Raw genomic sequence first — 15,796 nt, 5'->3', positions numbered from 1 at the left:
AAGAGGTGGTGAAGCTAAAGAATTAATTAATAGAGGAGAGCCATTGCTAACCCATGGGGTCTGGGTTTGCTCTCAGAGCCAAACAGAAAAAGAGCCCACCTGGCTTTCTACCTCCCCAGCTCACAAAACAAAACCCTTGCCTGCGCCTTGTGTTCCTACCCCCCACAACATCAGACCCCCACTTGTCATCCTGCCTCCTCACCAGTATGCTTAACATACATTGTTAAAATTATAATTATGTATACAGTTAACACTATAGAGTATAAACCCATATGAGTGAGGCTTTCTCTACAGATAGTTAAGGAAAATAAGGCACAGTGATGAAACATTATTTGCTCAGGATCACATCATATATGAAATGTGGAAGGTTTGAGGTGGGATTTGAGGCCTACCTCCCTTATTCCACAGCTTCTAATTCAGGAATTCAAGAAGAAGGGGAGACTTAATCTGCTCCTATTCCATCTTCATATTAGAAACCAAAATAAATGATTTCTGCAAAGTTGTTATTCATATATACTGTTTGTTAAATCTGTTTTTCAAAGCACAACATATCTACAAGGGGGAAGCCTGTTAAGAGTCTGTATCCTGAGGAAAGTACATCTGAGAAACAGACTAAGATTATAATTATATTGAAAGCGAACTATAATAATAATCTTAGTCTGTACATTGTGTGTACTCTCAAAGCACCAAGTCACATGATAAAGCAACCTGAACAAATGTAAGAGAAATTGTAATGGAAACATATGTTCCTAAAGCAAGTACGCACCACTTAGAAAAATAAAAGGGGTCAAGCCAGTCCACAATTGGGTGCAGTGGCATGCAGGTCAGCCATAGATCTCAGGAACCTGCTTATTTACCGTTCCAGATGTGTACCTCTGTCTCATTTACCCTAGTTTCCTTACCCCTCATCCTTCAGTGTCTTTCCCTTGAACCTCATTCTCAATTTCCCCCTGTTTTTTTATAATTAACTTTCAGATCTCAGTTCTCCTTTTGCTCTATTCTTTCATTATTTACTCAATCCCCTTCCCTAACCTTGCACGCACCTCCGTCCCTTGCCCACATTGCTCAGTCACCAATTCCTTGCCACTCATACCCTTATTTGCCCATCACACCAAGGCGATTCCTTGCCCCTCACCACCTTCTGTTGTCCTGCCTTACTACAATCACAGATTGAGGGGGTATATCAGAGTTGGCTGGTAACAGTAACATCATCAGTATTTGACAAATACTAATGTTACCATCGACCCAATTCAGGGGTTGATCAAATATCATTGGTTGCATTGGATGTGAATACCTGCAGTGGTGTTTTATGCTGACTTTTTGCAGAAAATCCACCTATTTCTTTCTCCAGTTTAAACGCGATATGATATGATAGGTTATTTATAACGCGCTTAATACCCAGAGTTTTCTAAGCACGGACCTGGGATTGAACCTGTGTTGCTCCGTGTCGTCTTGCTGCCATGGCGAGCATGTTTCCGTTGAGCTATCCTCCCATGTAGGTAAAAAATCCAAACTGACTACAAATGTTTTAAATCTGTCTTTTTACTGTACAGACCAGAAGCACAGGTGCTTCCCTTCCATAGTGAAAAGAACAAGTTACTTTCTTACCTGGTAACGTTCTATCGATGGGATGGTCCGACGACGTATTCGATATCTATGACAGTAAGCAGCACAGCTGTGGTGATTACTATCATAGATATGGAATACGTCGGAGGACCCAATCCCCTCGAAAAAGCTTTTTACAAAGGACCATGTTACCTCCTCTCATCACCATACCCACATAATGCATAAATGTCCCAGAATTAATCATTTTGTGCATAAAGAAAAACAGTAGTGATATGAGCTGTAGAGAAGGAGCCAAGTACCGCCACTTCAATCACTTTGCCCATATTGCCTATCTGCTGGACACCAGAATGCGACACACGTACAAAGCCCTTTGAACTACAGATACCAAGGAGAATCCTGGAAGCAAGGTTCCCATTGAGACAACCATACCCCCATATGAGACAGTATGATGGATGTCCGAGTGATAGTCAGGAAGAAAGCAGGACTAATTGAAGAAATTAAGAGAAATGATGATGTCCTACAAGTGCAAAGCTGACGTATATAGAGAAGAGATGCAGAAACCAGAGGATGTAGATGATTCTATAAGGCATCAAGAAAGTATCGAGATGAATGACATCATGGGATCAAGATGAAGACCCGTATGCTACAAAAATAATGAAGCTACCAAGCAATTTCAAATGTGTAAATATGCAAAGAAACACAAGCAGATGAAGTATTCTTGAGGCTAGCTTTATAGTAAATAGAGTGTGGCATGCGCCATATATATATATAAATATAAGTCAGTAGAAGATGGATGTTCGCACTACGTACCATAGCAGTGCTGAGCAAAAGGAGGAAGGCCGCTTTTCCCAGTTTCCAAGTGTGGGGCAATTAGAAAACAAGTGAATTAACAAGGGCGAAAACTCAGAAAGGCGAGGTTGGATGAGCCAAGAAACCAAAGCCTTATCAGACTGGGGTGAGCTGACATTGGATACAAATCGTGTGAAAGAGCGAAGGTTCCTGTTCAGAAGGCATGAACGAGAACAAGAAGTCGTCAGAGGTCTATTGGAAAATAGCTTTTTTATACACTGAAAGCTCAATTTCATGGTCTTTAGTCATGTGGGGAGGAGAAGTCGGACGAGCATGATGGTCACACCTACGCACAAGGGCAGAGTGTGCCTTATGATATGATATGATATGATGTGGTATTTGTAACGCGCCTATACACAGGTGTTTCAAGTATAGGTGTTTTCACTCCCCTGAATTCTTCAGTAGCAAGGAACATTTCCAAGGATGAGTTCAAAGACCTAATTGACAGCAGACCACTGAGGTGATGATGGATGGTCATGTTAATTGGCGGGAAGCCATGGTTAAGACTAGCTTATCTGCACCTGGACGCTCAGCCTGCGTGCTACTAACTTAGGTTGGGAGGGTACTGACAGAGGTTAGAAAGTAACCAATGATAGCGGACCGCATGACAAGGGTCCGATAGTTGTGTAGCCAATTAGACGTTGTATATTTAGTGATGTTCATAGTGACATATTTTAGGGAAGGGCTTAGTTGCCCGACCTGATGTTAAGAAGCCTATCATTTTATTTCACTGCCCAAACTAGTATGGATCATATACCTAGATGATCCATATAGACCCCATCACATTCATCCATAGGTTTTTAAGTTTTGCCACGTAGGATGATGTTAGTGATACGCAGGTTAACGTCATTAATGATGAAAACAGTGATCGTTTATGAATCGCTTTGAGTTCGCAATGATAGACGTCTGCTGATGTCCGTTGTACTCCCTGTTTTAGATAATTGATATTAAAACAGTTATCCTTTTGCCAACTACCTGAGTTGTTTTGATTATTGATGTTTGAATAAAATTCTTCATCCCCATCTATCTCAAGGGTATTGCTATCTCATCTTAAAGGGTTGGAAGGTCCAGGTCATGTGGTAGCGAGGATGGTATGATAATCAATCAAGATAAGTAAGCTTTTGAGGTCCTGGGAATATCACACAACCTCTGCCACTTGGCTGAAAGTATGTGTGGCTCCCTGTAGATATCGGGTTTTGGAATAAAGCAAAGTCTTGCAAGTCAGGTTAGACGGGTCCCCTTGTTTTCATGCAGAAACCACTTCCGGCGTCTACAGGAAGCTTAACGGACAGAAGGTTGAAGAGGCTAGTGAGGAGTGCGATCCAGAGATTCAGAAGTTGAAAGATTCAAATGGTGAGTCCAAAACTGAGCGAGGTGGCAAAATAGTGAATGGGCAGCGGGTGAAGAAAGTGATAAAAAGAGAAAATGAGTAACAGAAGGAGGTAGTGTTAAATATTGTGTAAAAATTGACTTGAGGGGAGGCAAAGCAATTTAAGGGAAAATCGTGAAGAGGAGCCACAATGTTAAGTACGCCTATTGCCTGCGTTTTAAAGAACGTAACGGAAGGAACAGCACCTAAAATCCCATAGAGGAAGCCATAGGAAACGGGTTTGGTTAAAGACAAACTTAACAAGGGTTGTTCACACTCTGTATGGGGTATTTTTAGAGGCAGAATTAGCCTTATGAGAGAAGACAAGTAGTATTGTGGCTGGCTGAGTGCGTTTGTCTGTCTGTTTGTTTTATGTGATTGTATACAAAATTATGCAAAGATAAAACGAAATTGATGAAAAACGCAAGAGTTGTTAAGGACTAAGCGCATATTCAGGGAACTTGAGGGATGATATTTTTAGCAGATTAAAGTAAAAAACGAAATTATAAAAGGTTTTGAGCTTGCAACGATTGGTGCTTTCTCATATTGTTTGACTGTATTAAAAAATATTAGCATAATTTGCAAAGAGTAAACAGTGAGTATTGACGGTCAAAGAGTGACGTGTCAAAACGGAGGATATTACTCCGCTTATACACCTTTGCAAGCAGTTGCCAAAACACGCACCCAAGCTTAGACAGTATAGTGCGGAATGGGTTTAAGGAACTGCAGACAAGATGTTCATGCCATGGCCACAAGGGGGTTCGCTATCGAAGGCAGTCCTGCAGCACATGACGACATATTTGCATGCTGCAAAAACAGGGAAAAAGTTAGACAAACTAGCGAGCTCACATTGGATACTTAATGTATGCACAGAGGGGGTTGAAGAGCCTTCCGCTCCACCCGCCGCACCTGAAGCAGACAGTGACAGTAAGAAAGATGATGGGCTATATCCATTAAGGGAGCTCAAGGCAGCACCAGGTAATAGTAACCCAGCATATGAGTCGCCTGCGCAAAGCAGCGACGAAGGCCCGGAGAAAACCACAGAGAGCTATGTAATCTCTAAGGTGCCGAGGGACAAGGAGAGATGCGATAAGTAGAAAAGTGATCGACCCAGTACATCTCTAGATATAGGACGAGAAATAAAGAGATGGAAAGGAGAAAAAGATAAGGATGATGAGTTAGCGCTTATACAGCACGAATGGATGGGTGATTAGATTTTGCTGAAACTCGATGGTAAGAGCTTCGAGGACGGAAGGCAAAGAGAAGATCAAGATGATCAGGACAAAAAGAATAAGGAAAAAGAGGAAAGATTAAAAGACGAGAGAACAAAAAGAAAGGATAGACAGAGAGGGGAAGAGTTGTACCAAGAGGAGCAACTCAGAAAACAGGAAAGAGCAGAGGAACAGAGAAAATATGATAACAGGCAGAGGGTAATCGAAGAGCGCGAAAGATTAACAAGGAAAAGAAGGCAAGAAGAGGAACAGAAATTAACAGATAAAAGAGCACAAAGACAGAGAGATGAAGACATACGAAGGGCAAATGAGAGAAAGGACATGAAAAGTAAAGAAGAAGATAGGGTATGGGAAGGAGCAAGGAAGCGAAAGAGAAGGCAGAGAGAACGCAATGTTATTCGCATTGAAAAGGAGGTAATGGATCCTAATCCAGTAGGGTCATGGTAGGACATAGAAGAGTTCTTCCCAGAACATGGGCTAATAGCAGGTCCGTCCAGAGCAAATCTGGAGGATGAGTTTGACTCTAGAAGTATTGGAGAGGCAATCAATAATCATGACATGAAGTCCCAGAAAACATAACAAAGGAAGGTAAAAATTATTGACTTGAGAGTACGCAGCTGTACGATCAGGAAGGAGCCTCGTGTAGTTTTTAACCAAAGGAGCTATCTTTAGCTGACTCTGAACAAAGATAACGAAGAGAGAGGTCACATAAGTTGGGGACAAGAGATGTCAGATGAAGATAGAGAATACGCTTATGGGGAAGAAGGCAATATATGTGGACCTGAAGGGTGTTTGTCAATGGACAGGGAAGTAAGATGGTTGGATTTAGACTTCCCTATACCTCGGGCGTCAGATTCTGTGATGCAGCTAAATCGACCAAAAGAGAGATTCCATGGTCAGAGGGGGGACTCACCACCATATGTGAGCAGACTAAGATCACTACCAGGTAGAAGGAGGTGTGGAACAATTGTTGCAGCAATGTATAGGCAAACGATGAGTGACGAATGTGAGTTTGGGGTTTCAGAGTTTCCTTTGTTAGAGAAGGGAGGAACGAGAACACAGTATATATCATGGCCGCAAATGGATAAGGATAATTTAAGGTGTAAACTTCTGAGTTTAACTTCTGGTGCTGGGAGGTGGATACATGAGCTAGAGAAAATGACAGGAGGAAATACATTAGCTATAGGGGACATTAAGGGTCTCTTGATTGCTATTCTTGGGGAAAGAGCGAATGTCTGGTGCCGAGCAGGATATTCTAGTGTTACCACGGTTAACACTGCTCTTGATGGAGCACCATTCAATAATTGCAGAGTGGCAGTTTGGAAAGTGCTTAAGAGTGTTATATCCGGACATATCAGATATGGGAGCTATAATGACGAAAAAGATGCAAGAAGGGGATGATCCGCTTGTATACATTTAGAATTTCCAAGAGCAATGGGCTTTTGGAGATACGCGAGGCTTGGGGGAAATCTGTACCTGTGTTCTATCATATATTATGCCAAGGGCTGCCAGACCCGGTACAAAAGCAGCTCAAGAAGTTAGTGGGCATGGAAGCCAAGCCATGGTCAGAGATTCCGCTGACCATCATGCATTATTGAAGGCTTTTGCAAGAAAAGAATCGAAAGAAAGATGATACTAGGAAAGGCGAAGGGGGAAAACTAGTGCAGAAAAAACTTTCCAAGTATGCCATTGAAGGGGCAATGCTGACGAGTGGAGATGGATCTGGTTCACAGCAATCAGCAAATATGCCACAAGGGAATAATCAAAGACAGTTTGACCAAGGTAATAATGGATTTATACCACGGGGAAGGGGAGGTTTTTCGAGGAAGAGCCTTCCAGAATAACCAGAGTGGGTTTCAGAACATGAAGAATGATAACCAAGGCCTGCAGGGAGGACAGATTAAGAGACCTCCTGTATGTTGGACATGTGGAATGACAGGGCATATTGCACGTATGTGTCAAGGATTTGTGCTGAACAATCAATTTTCAAGAGGAGGAATGTTAAACCCACCTGTATATACGCAGCTGAATGGAGATGGGTTTGCTCAAAATCAGATAGTGCAGCAGACTCAAGTACCGAGAGTTCAGAACATTTTTTCAAACACAGCAGCCACCAATGAATCCGCTGCAAGGGCAATCGCAGCAGTCACCTTTGCAAATACAGCAAAGCATGAGCACAGGCTCCTATAATGACTCATATAATAGGAGGTATCAATGTCAATGGAGGGAATCGTTTCACAGGTACGGAAATGAGACTGTACGCGCAATAGGGCAGCTTACTGGGAGACTTGATGTGTTCTATACTCTCAATAATGCCTAATCCTCAAGACGAACCGAGGGTTGATGTTAATATAGGAGGCAAATCCTTTTTGTTTTTAGTAGACACGGGTGAGACGCGCTCATTCATACGAGAGGGGAAATTTCGATGTCTGGAAATGCCTTGACTACTCAAGGTTTCACAGGAGCTACAAGTAGAGTTCCTTTTACTGATGCACTACCAGTCTCTAAAGGAGAATGTGACATTCCTGTACCATTATTATATTCCAGACAGACACCTTTCAATATATTAGGTCGAGACTTAATGACCAAGTTGCATATGACAATATCGTTTGCTGATGAAGGCATAGTGTGTTCGACACTGGGACTATCATTTAAATGTAAGCAAATTTGTTATGGCATTTCCAGGAAAGGTAGTCATACAAGGAGTGCCCTTCGAACCAGAAGTGTTTTACTATGGGGTAGGCATTTTGTTGACATGGCTTCCAGGCTTAGTGGGCAGAACTATGGGAATACCTGATGAATTTCTATTCAGCCTAAAGATACCTATGGATGAAGAGGAAGGACAAATCTTTCCTTTAGAATTACAAGCAGCCATCGTGTGAGGGGATATGGCTTTGCTTGATGAGAATGACCATGAAGGCAGACGATGGAGCACAGTGATTGCCATTGGTGACGGTTCTAGGTTGACTGAAGTCACTTATGAGATGTTTGAAGATCATCTATCTGATGATCTAGTGATTTTTGAGATGAGCATTACTTATTGAGTAAGTGTCATTAAACGAGAGGTTCCTCAGAAAATGATGTAAGCACTAAAACACCCAGAGTATTACAAGGAAGACCTGGCGAAGATACCTGTTTCCTTATGGACAAAAGGCCCCTATAATGTAGGCCTGTTGAAGGGGGCTGGAGAAGTAAAGATTACATTGAAACCAGGAGTGATTTTACCTCAAACACAACAGTATCCCATGTCTCGAGAGGCAGATGAAGATATTTTCAAGACAATATCTGCCATGATGAAACAGGGTATTTTAGTAACATCAGAGTCACCGTGTAATACTGCAATCTATCCGATCAAGAAAGGTAAAGGGGGTTTGTGGCATTTCATTCAAGATTTACGACTGATTAACCAGATTGTAGAGGCTGAGTTTCCTCTAGTTCCTAATCCGGCCACAATTCTATGTAACATACCTGTTGAGGTACGATATTTCACTGTAATGGATTTGAAAATTGCATTTTTCTCAATCCCATTGCGTAAAGACTCGCAAGATCTAATGTCATTTACGTTCAGACAAACCCACCTGAAAAGTACTCGATTACCACAGGGGTACTGTGAGTCTCCGTCGATTTTCAACGGAGTCCTACAAATGGACTTGAGGAATATTGATTTAGAAAGCATTGTAATACAGTACGTGGATGACATATTAGTCTGTAGTACCACAGAGGAGAAGTGCAGATGCGATTCAGTGCAGTTGATGATTATTCTTGCAGACAAAAGGATATAATGTGGACATGGAGAAGTTACAGTACTGTCAGGAGGAAGTGCTGTACATCGGACAGTTCATCTTGCATGAAGGAAAGAAGGTTACTCCGGAGAGGGCTGAGGTTTTATTAAAGACAGTAAAGCCAGTCACAATAAAACACGTGCAGAGATTATTAGGACTATGTAATTATGTAAGGTCATGGATCCTTGACTAAGTTCATACATAAGGCCCTTGTTGCAAGCTATGAAAAAAGCACAGGTAAATCAAGAAAAAAATGTTTGGAATGAGGCAATGGAAGAAGGGTTTCACGAATTGAAGAAAGCAATTTGCACAGCTCCAGTTCTAGGGATTCCTAATTATGCAGAGGAATTCTTCTTGTTTTCACACACAAATGGCACTGTTATGACAGCTGTACTCACACAGAGAACTACGTTGGGATATAATCCCCTTGCGTATTACAGTGGGATTCTAGACCAAGTAATGGGGGTAATTTCCGTGCGAACAATCTTTGGCAGCCGCCACCTTTGCCATTGAGAAGGCAACCAGCATAATGATGGGATGTTCTATGACGTTATTGGTTGAGCATGCATTGTTTGCCATTCTGGAAAAACCTATAGGTACGTTGACATCTCAAAGAGCTTCTGCCTATGAGGTGGTCATATCGAATCCAGCAATCAAAATAGTCAGATGCAGAATAGTGAATCCTGCCATGTTTGTAGTTGAACCACTGGCAGAGGGTGAGCATGCACATGATTGTTAGAACTATGAAGAGTTCTATGACGAGCTCCCAAGGGTAAAGGAAAAAGCATTGGCAGCTGGGGAGATTCTCTTTGACGGTTTGTCTAGAATCGATAAAAATGATGGACAGAGATATACAGGTGCCGCTGTAATAAAGCACATGGCCAATGGAGTGTTTGAAGTAGTGTCAAGTGCACGACTACCGTCTCATTTTTCGACACAACCTGCAGAGTTAGTAGCGCCGATTGTCGCGCTTGAGAATCATGCAGACCAAGAAGTAACAGTGTACAGCTACTCCAACTATGTGACGTCAGTGCATGCAGGATTGGCACATTGGAAAAGCAGGGGCTACCTCTGAGCGGACGGCACGCCAGTTTGGCACACTGCCTTATTGGACAGACTCATTAGAGCACAACTCCCAGTAACCATTGTAGTCGTAAAATGCGCAGCTCACACTAAAAGGGCAGATTTTATTTCATGTGGGAATCAAAAAGCAGATGAGGAACCAAACACATTGCATATACAGAAGTAATGATGTCTTTTGATACGCCTGATGTGAATGAAAGTATGGTGGTGATGATGAGTGTGCCAAATTGTTATAATAATTTGTCCAGAACTCAATTGGGGGAACTCCAAGGGGAAGCGCCCCAAGCCAAAAAAGACTTGTGGACGCGGAGAGGGTGTTCTTTAAACCCCTCTGAGGCATTGTGGCGACAAGACAGCACTGGTAAATGGGGGATGGCTGTAGCCTCATTAAGGATGGCGTTGGAACAGCTACACTACCCTGTGCACACAACTAAGAGAGAGCCTCGCCACAACAATATTGGAGGATTGGTTTGTTCCAAATATAGTAGAACAGGTTGCATTTTATGTAGTAAATTGTATCGAATGTCAAATGTTCGTTGCTGGGCACACATTGCACACAATTGGAGGAGTCATTCCAAGACCTAATGGTCCCTTTCAGCATTTACACATCAACTATGTCGACATGCTCCAAGTCTGTAATGGTTACAGATATATGATAGTGGTAGTATGTCCCTTTCTTTTCAAAGTGGATCGAAGCTGGAACGTGTACACACCCAGATGCCACCTGTGCAGCCAAATTTCTAGTGCAAGAAGTTTTTCCTAGATGGGGAATATGTGAAGTATTGAGATCAGATAATGGCCCTCATTTTGTTAATGAAGTCTTTGAAGAAATAAGCTTGTTGCTTAGTATAAAGCACAAGTTTTCATCGGCATATCACCCGCAAGCAAATGGTGTATGAGAGACTCAATGGCCTGCTTAAGGAGAACATAGCTAAATTAAAGTTGACCCTGAAAAAAGAATGGTTGCATGGTCTACCACTGGCATTAAACCTGTCAGGGTCAGACCACCAACTTACCCCTCACAAGATGGTGATGGGGAGGCGGATGAGGACACCCCTAACACCTCCACCTAGAACTAGAAGTGATGCCCAGCCAACAGCAGAATTGTTAGGAAAGGAGTTATGGGTTTATCTTACATGTATGACTTCAAGTATCTCTGTCATTTCAGATCAGCTCAAGCGAAAGGGGGATAGGGCAATGCAGAACACGGAAGGAGATGCTACAACAACAGGAGCAGATCAATTGTGTCTTCTTAAACTGTTTCCTGGAGATGCAGTTCTAATTTGTAATTTTACTTGGAAGTGGCACGAACCACGTTTCAACCAGCCTTTCATTGTCGAAGATGTCACGCCGTCTGCAGTCAAAGTGCAGGGCAGACGAGCTTAGATTTTCCTCAGAGATGTAAAGATACACACTGGAGAGACCTCATCACCCTCACCCTCACCTGAAGAGAGCATCGGGGAAGAGCCACAGCACATGCAGATTTAGTCTATGATGAGGAAGAAGGACGCAGAAGCTGCTGCCAAGTAAAAAAGAGTTTATTGGACTGTGGCTTATTTTGGGACACTCTTTTCAGTCACTAAGAGAGTAAAGGGAAAAATAATTGGTCTTGAGCCACAGAAGCTTGTTGACATTGGACTGAGGCACACTTGAGCCTTGATTGAGAAAAAGGATATGCCGTACAAGAGGCCAGTTCATGGGTCGAGATGCCTATCTCAAATGGGCAACTGAAGGGACAGATCCAGATGAAGATGATTATGTACAAGATACAAAGCCAAGAAACAGAGCTCACACCAAGAATCACATGATCAGATATGAAAAGCCTGGAGTGAAAGGAGCTGGAATCAGATGGGAAGTAAACAAAACACTTGACAGTCCAGGAAAGACTGAAGAAAACATCCAACACTGGAAAAACAGTGGTCAGATGCAGATTTGGGTATCAGTGTTGTCAGCAGATGGATGGGAAGACGGAGTGGTTATCTGCCGAGCCTGGATGACATATGATCACCCGGAATCAACTGTTTGGAATGCCCAGGTGGGGTGCAAACCATTATGGCCAAAGCTTGCTAAACTATTGACCCGAGTCAAAGACAGAGGAGGACCCTTGCAGATAATACCGTTGGAAAAATCAAAGTTGTGCTTCAGAAATAATGGCACAAGAAAAGTTGGAGAGAAGGGGAACTGCAGTTGGATCTTTGATGCACCAAAGATTAATCTTGGAACAGCAGTGGTTATGGATCTTTATTGGGCTTGGGGAACAAAGGCATATATGAGATTGCTCAAAGACTGGGAGGAATATGCATACTGGTGAAAGTTCATGTTCCAGCGTTGGTGATTCCTAAAAGTGACCTCAATATTGACAGTTTCCCGAAAGTAGATGCTCATCTAAGGAAGAAGAGATCTGTGAAGCTGGTTCAATGAATGAAGAGCGAGAATTACTTGTCTGCCAAATCGATAGAAGCCTTTGACTCTATCCCGTATGAACGCAGATTATTAAGCCAGACATTTTCCGTATTCACGTTAATATTCATGCCGAGAATACAGGTTGGAGCAAATACTAAATAATTACAGATAACCAGATGGGAATTGCTGCAGACAATCAACACTACCACAAAGGGATTTAATGCTATCAGGGAAGAGATGAGAGCCATGCGCCTGATGACTCTTCAGAACAGATACGTCTTGAACATGATCACAGCTATGGATGGAGGTGTTTGTGCAAAAATTGGAGAATCTTGTTGCACATTCATACCTTCTCACGATGACGAAAATGGCACTTTGACTGAGGCCATAGAAATGCTGATGAAGCTACACGGCCAGGTGACAGACGAAGTAGAAGACATTGCTGATGACAGCTGGTTTGGAGCACTTTTTTCTTGGGTTCGACAATGGATGGCAGACATGTTCAATGTTTCTTGGAGCCCTCATCGTGTTAGTATTGTTGGGATTCTGTGTGATCAAGATAATAATCACACAATGCAAGAAAACAGCAAGAAAGCTATAGTGATGAAGATCATGATCGATGTTGAATCAGGATGGAAGGCCAGAGATCTAACAGGTGAAGAGATCAGAGACTTTGTGAAGGCCAGTAGCCATGCACCTGAGGGAACAAACTTTCTGTATCCAAAGAACCATAAGAAGTATGTGGGAAAATTGATCTATTGTAGTCTTAGTGGGAAGTGTATGCTCATGACTTGGAACAAGGATGAGCATGTGAAATCAGCTGGATGCCTGAAAGAAGTCAAAGATATGGATACCAAAGAAACACTTCTTCAGCCAAGGATGTCTAAATATGAAGAATGAGGGGATAGTGGTTGATGAATCACCCAGAGGGGGGAGTGTAGAGAAGGAACTAAGTACCCCCACCTCAATCACTTCGCCCATATTACCTATCTGCTGGACACCAGAATGTGACACATGTACAAAAGCCCTTTGAACTACAGATACCAAGGAGAATCCTGGAAGCAAAGTTACCATTGAGAAAACCATACCCGCATATGAGACAGTATGATAGTATGATGGCTGTCCGAGTGATAGTCAGGAAGAAAGTAGGACAAATTGAAGAAATTAAGAGAAATGATGACGTCCTACAAGTGCAAAGCCGACTTATATAGAGAAGAGATGCAGAAACCAGAGGATGTGGATGATTCTATAAGGCATCAAGAAAATATCGAGATCTTGGGATCAAGATGAAAATGAAGACACATATGCTACAAAAATAATGAAGATACCAAGCAATTTCACACGTGTAAATATGCAAATAAACGCAAGCAGATGAAGTTATGTGTGTGTGTATATATATATATTACACGGCATGTAGTTATGGTTAAGTTGCTGTTTCCATAGGAAGAGCACTTTTTGGGCGGCCTATAACTCCGCTCCCCCTGGACGAATCCTCACCAAACTTTGCAAAAAAAGTATATGGGCCACTCTGAAATGTTTGGTGAGGATTTGTCTAGGGGGGGAAAGTTATAGGGGACGTCCCAAAACATCTTTTTTCATTAGACGTAATGGGAAAAAAACTTTGCTCACGCCTACAGACCAAACCGCTGGACGGATTTTATCCAAATTTGCGGCAGGAGCGGCGGCTTGGTCCCGAAAGCGTGCTTTTGTTAATTTGGTGTAAATCCGTCCAGTAATTATTTTTAAAATGACCAAAACATAAAGCAAAAAAATTAGTGATATCTATATCCACTCCGCGTTCACACTTCCCTATTCGCTCCGCGGACAAGATACCGATTGGCTAAGGGGCTGGCGTCATCACCCCGGACACGCAGCATCTCTGCTGATTGGCTGCAGTGAGCCGTGTTCTGCGTCAGATTGTTTGGATGCGCCCGACATCTTGGATCTGCCGACAGCGCAGCAGCGGCCACCAGCAGAAACATGCTATTTCGAAAACTATTTTGCTGTGTCAGAGTGCTTGGGGAGGTTCAGACAGTAAGAGATGGGTGAAAAACTGTATTTGTTCAGGCGGTAGGTGTTAATGATGTATTCCCTATGCCCACCTTGTTCGGGATGTTTGTAAGTACAGAAAATGAGGGGTCTAATAAGGGTAGTATTTCAGTCCATGCTGTGCGCAGGCAACTTGAAACTGTTCCAACACCACGCGTGGTGTTAGCGAACATTGAAATTGATTACAATGCCGTAATGAAATTATTTTTTTTCTATGTGTATGCTATTCATTTGTACGCCGCCATGGGTGTGACATGCTGCAGTGGTTGTGGCCAGGGCCTAGAGTCTTGGATGCATGGCTGTAGGCCGAAGGCCATACTTCCAAGACTGGACGCCCTGGCCACAACCACCGCAGCATGTCACAGCAATGTATACACCTGTAGTATTGCTTATCAATCAGATGGTTGTGGGGAGTGTGTAGAGTCTTGGGCATTGGAGGTATAAGCCACTGCACACCCATACATTGTAATATCTATGGACATACAGTTAGGAGCCTAGCCTCTGGCCACAACCACTGAAGCATACCACACCTATAGATACACCTGTACTACCACACATCACTCAGGTGGTTGTGGGAAGGGCCTGCAGTCTTGGGTGCATGGTGGTTGTGGGCAGGTTTCCTGCCACCAAATTCATATGGTAAAGTGGAAGTTGGTGCTCAATGTACGGCGAGCAATGCCTGCGTCTGTGTTGTAATGTTTTAGATTAATATTGAAGTCGGACTGGCGTCCTATGTTTTGGAATCTGAGGCGGCCACCTGGAGTGTTTGATGGAAACAGTGGTTTACGCGCTGTATAGGAGTACCGGTTCTCATGATAGGATGCTCATATGTTGTTGCAAAGTGAGAATGTATTTGCCTTCTGAGTGAAGGTCAGTTGATTTGTTTTTTTGGTTGCGAGCTCAGTAGGCCCACCCATCCCAGTCAATTCATAAGGGGCTATTGTTTTTTGACCTTGAGCGAAAGGGAAACTTTAAAAGCTACGCAAGGTATCAAAGCTTGGAAAAAAAAATACTATTTGATAAGGTTATAGTTTAAAAACGCTTGTAAGGAACATGAAATATCAGTTCACGAATATTCTTTGATGCAAACAGTTTGCTGTCTGACTTTGGCAAAAATAATGGAGGCTGTGAAGATGATGTAAGTTTCATTTTTACAACTGTACACCAATTGTAACAATGTAACTGAAGTACTATATTTTTGCGGAGTTGTAATTTTCCTCCAACAACAGAGTGTATATTGTTCACGTTTGCAGGCTAAGACTAGAGTCACCGTTGGTGACCTTTATTTCTTTTTCTTTGAAATGTTATGCTTGCCCATTATTGCTTTGTGTGTCAGTTTGCACGTTCTTTTGGTCTTGTGTAACATTACGACATGTAATTGTTTCTTGCTTGTCCATTCATGCTGCCTCATAACTGAATTACCATCTCACGGTGTAGTTGTCCTTTTTTTAACCCTTACTGCG

The 15,796-nt window shown here is 42.6% G+C and overlaps 1 protein-coding gene across 5 annotated transcripts in view; it reads right to left on the bottom strand.

The window, feature by feature from the left end:
- LOC138473098 (prominin-1-A-like) overlaps positions 1-15,796 on the bottom strand; it is a 1,012,351-nt gene that overhangs the window by 252,703 nt on the left and 743,852 nt on the right. The window lies entirely within an intron of this gene.

The sequence above is a fragment of the Ambystoma mexicanum genome, chromosome 8, assembly GCF_040938575.1.
Source record: "Ambystoma mexicanum isolate Mex_15411 chromosome 8, UKY_AmexF1_1, whole genome shotgun sequence".
Classification (NCBI taxonomy): Eukaryota; Metazoa; Chordata; class Amphibia; order Caudata; family Ambystomatidae; genus Ambystoma; species Ambystoma mexicanum.
This window is presented reverse-complemented; position numbering and strand designations above follow the sequence as displayed.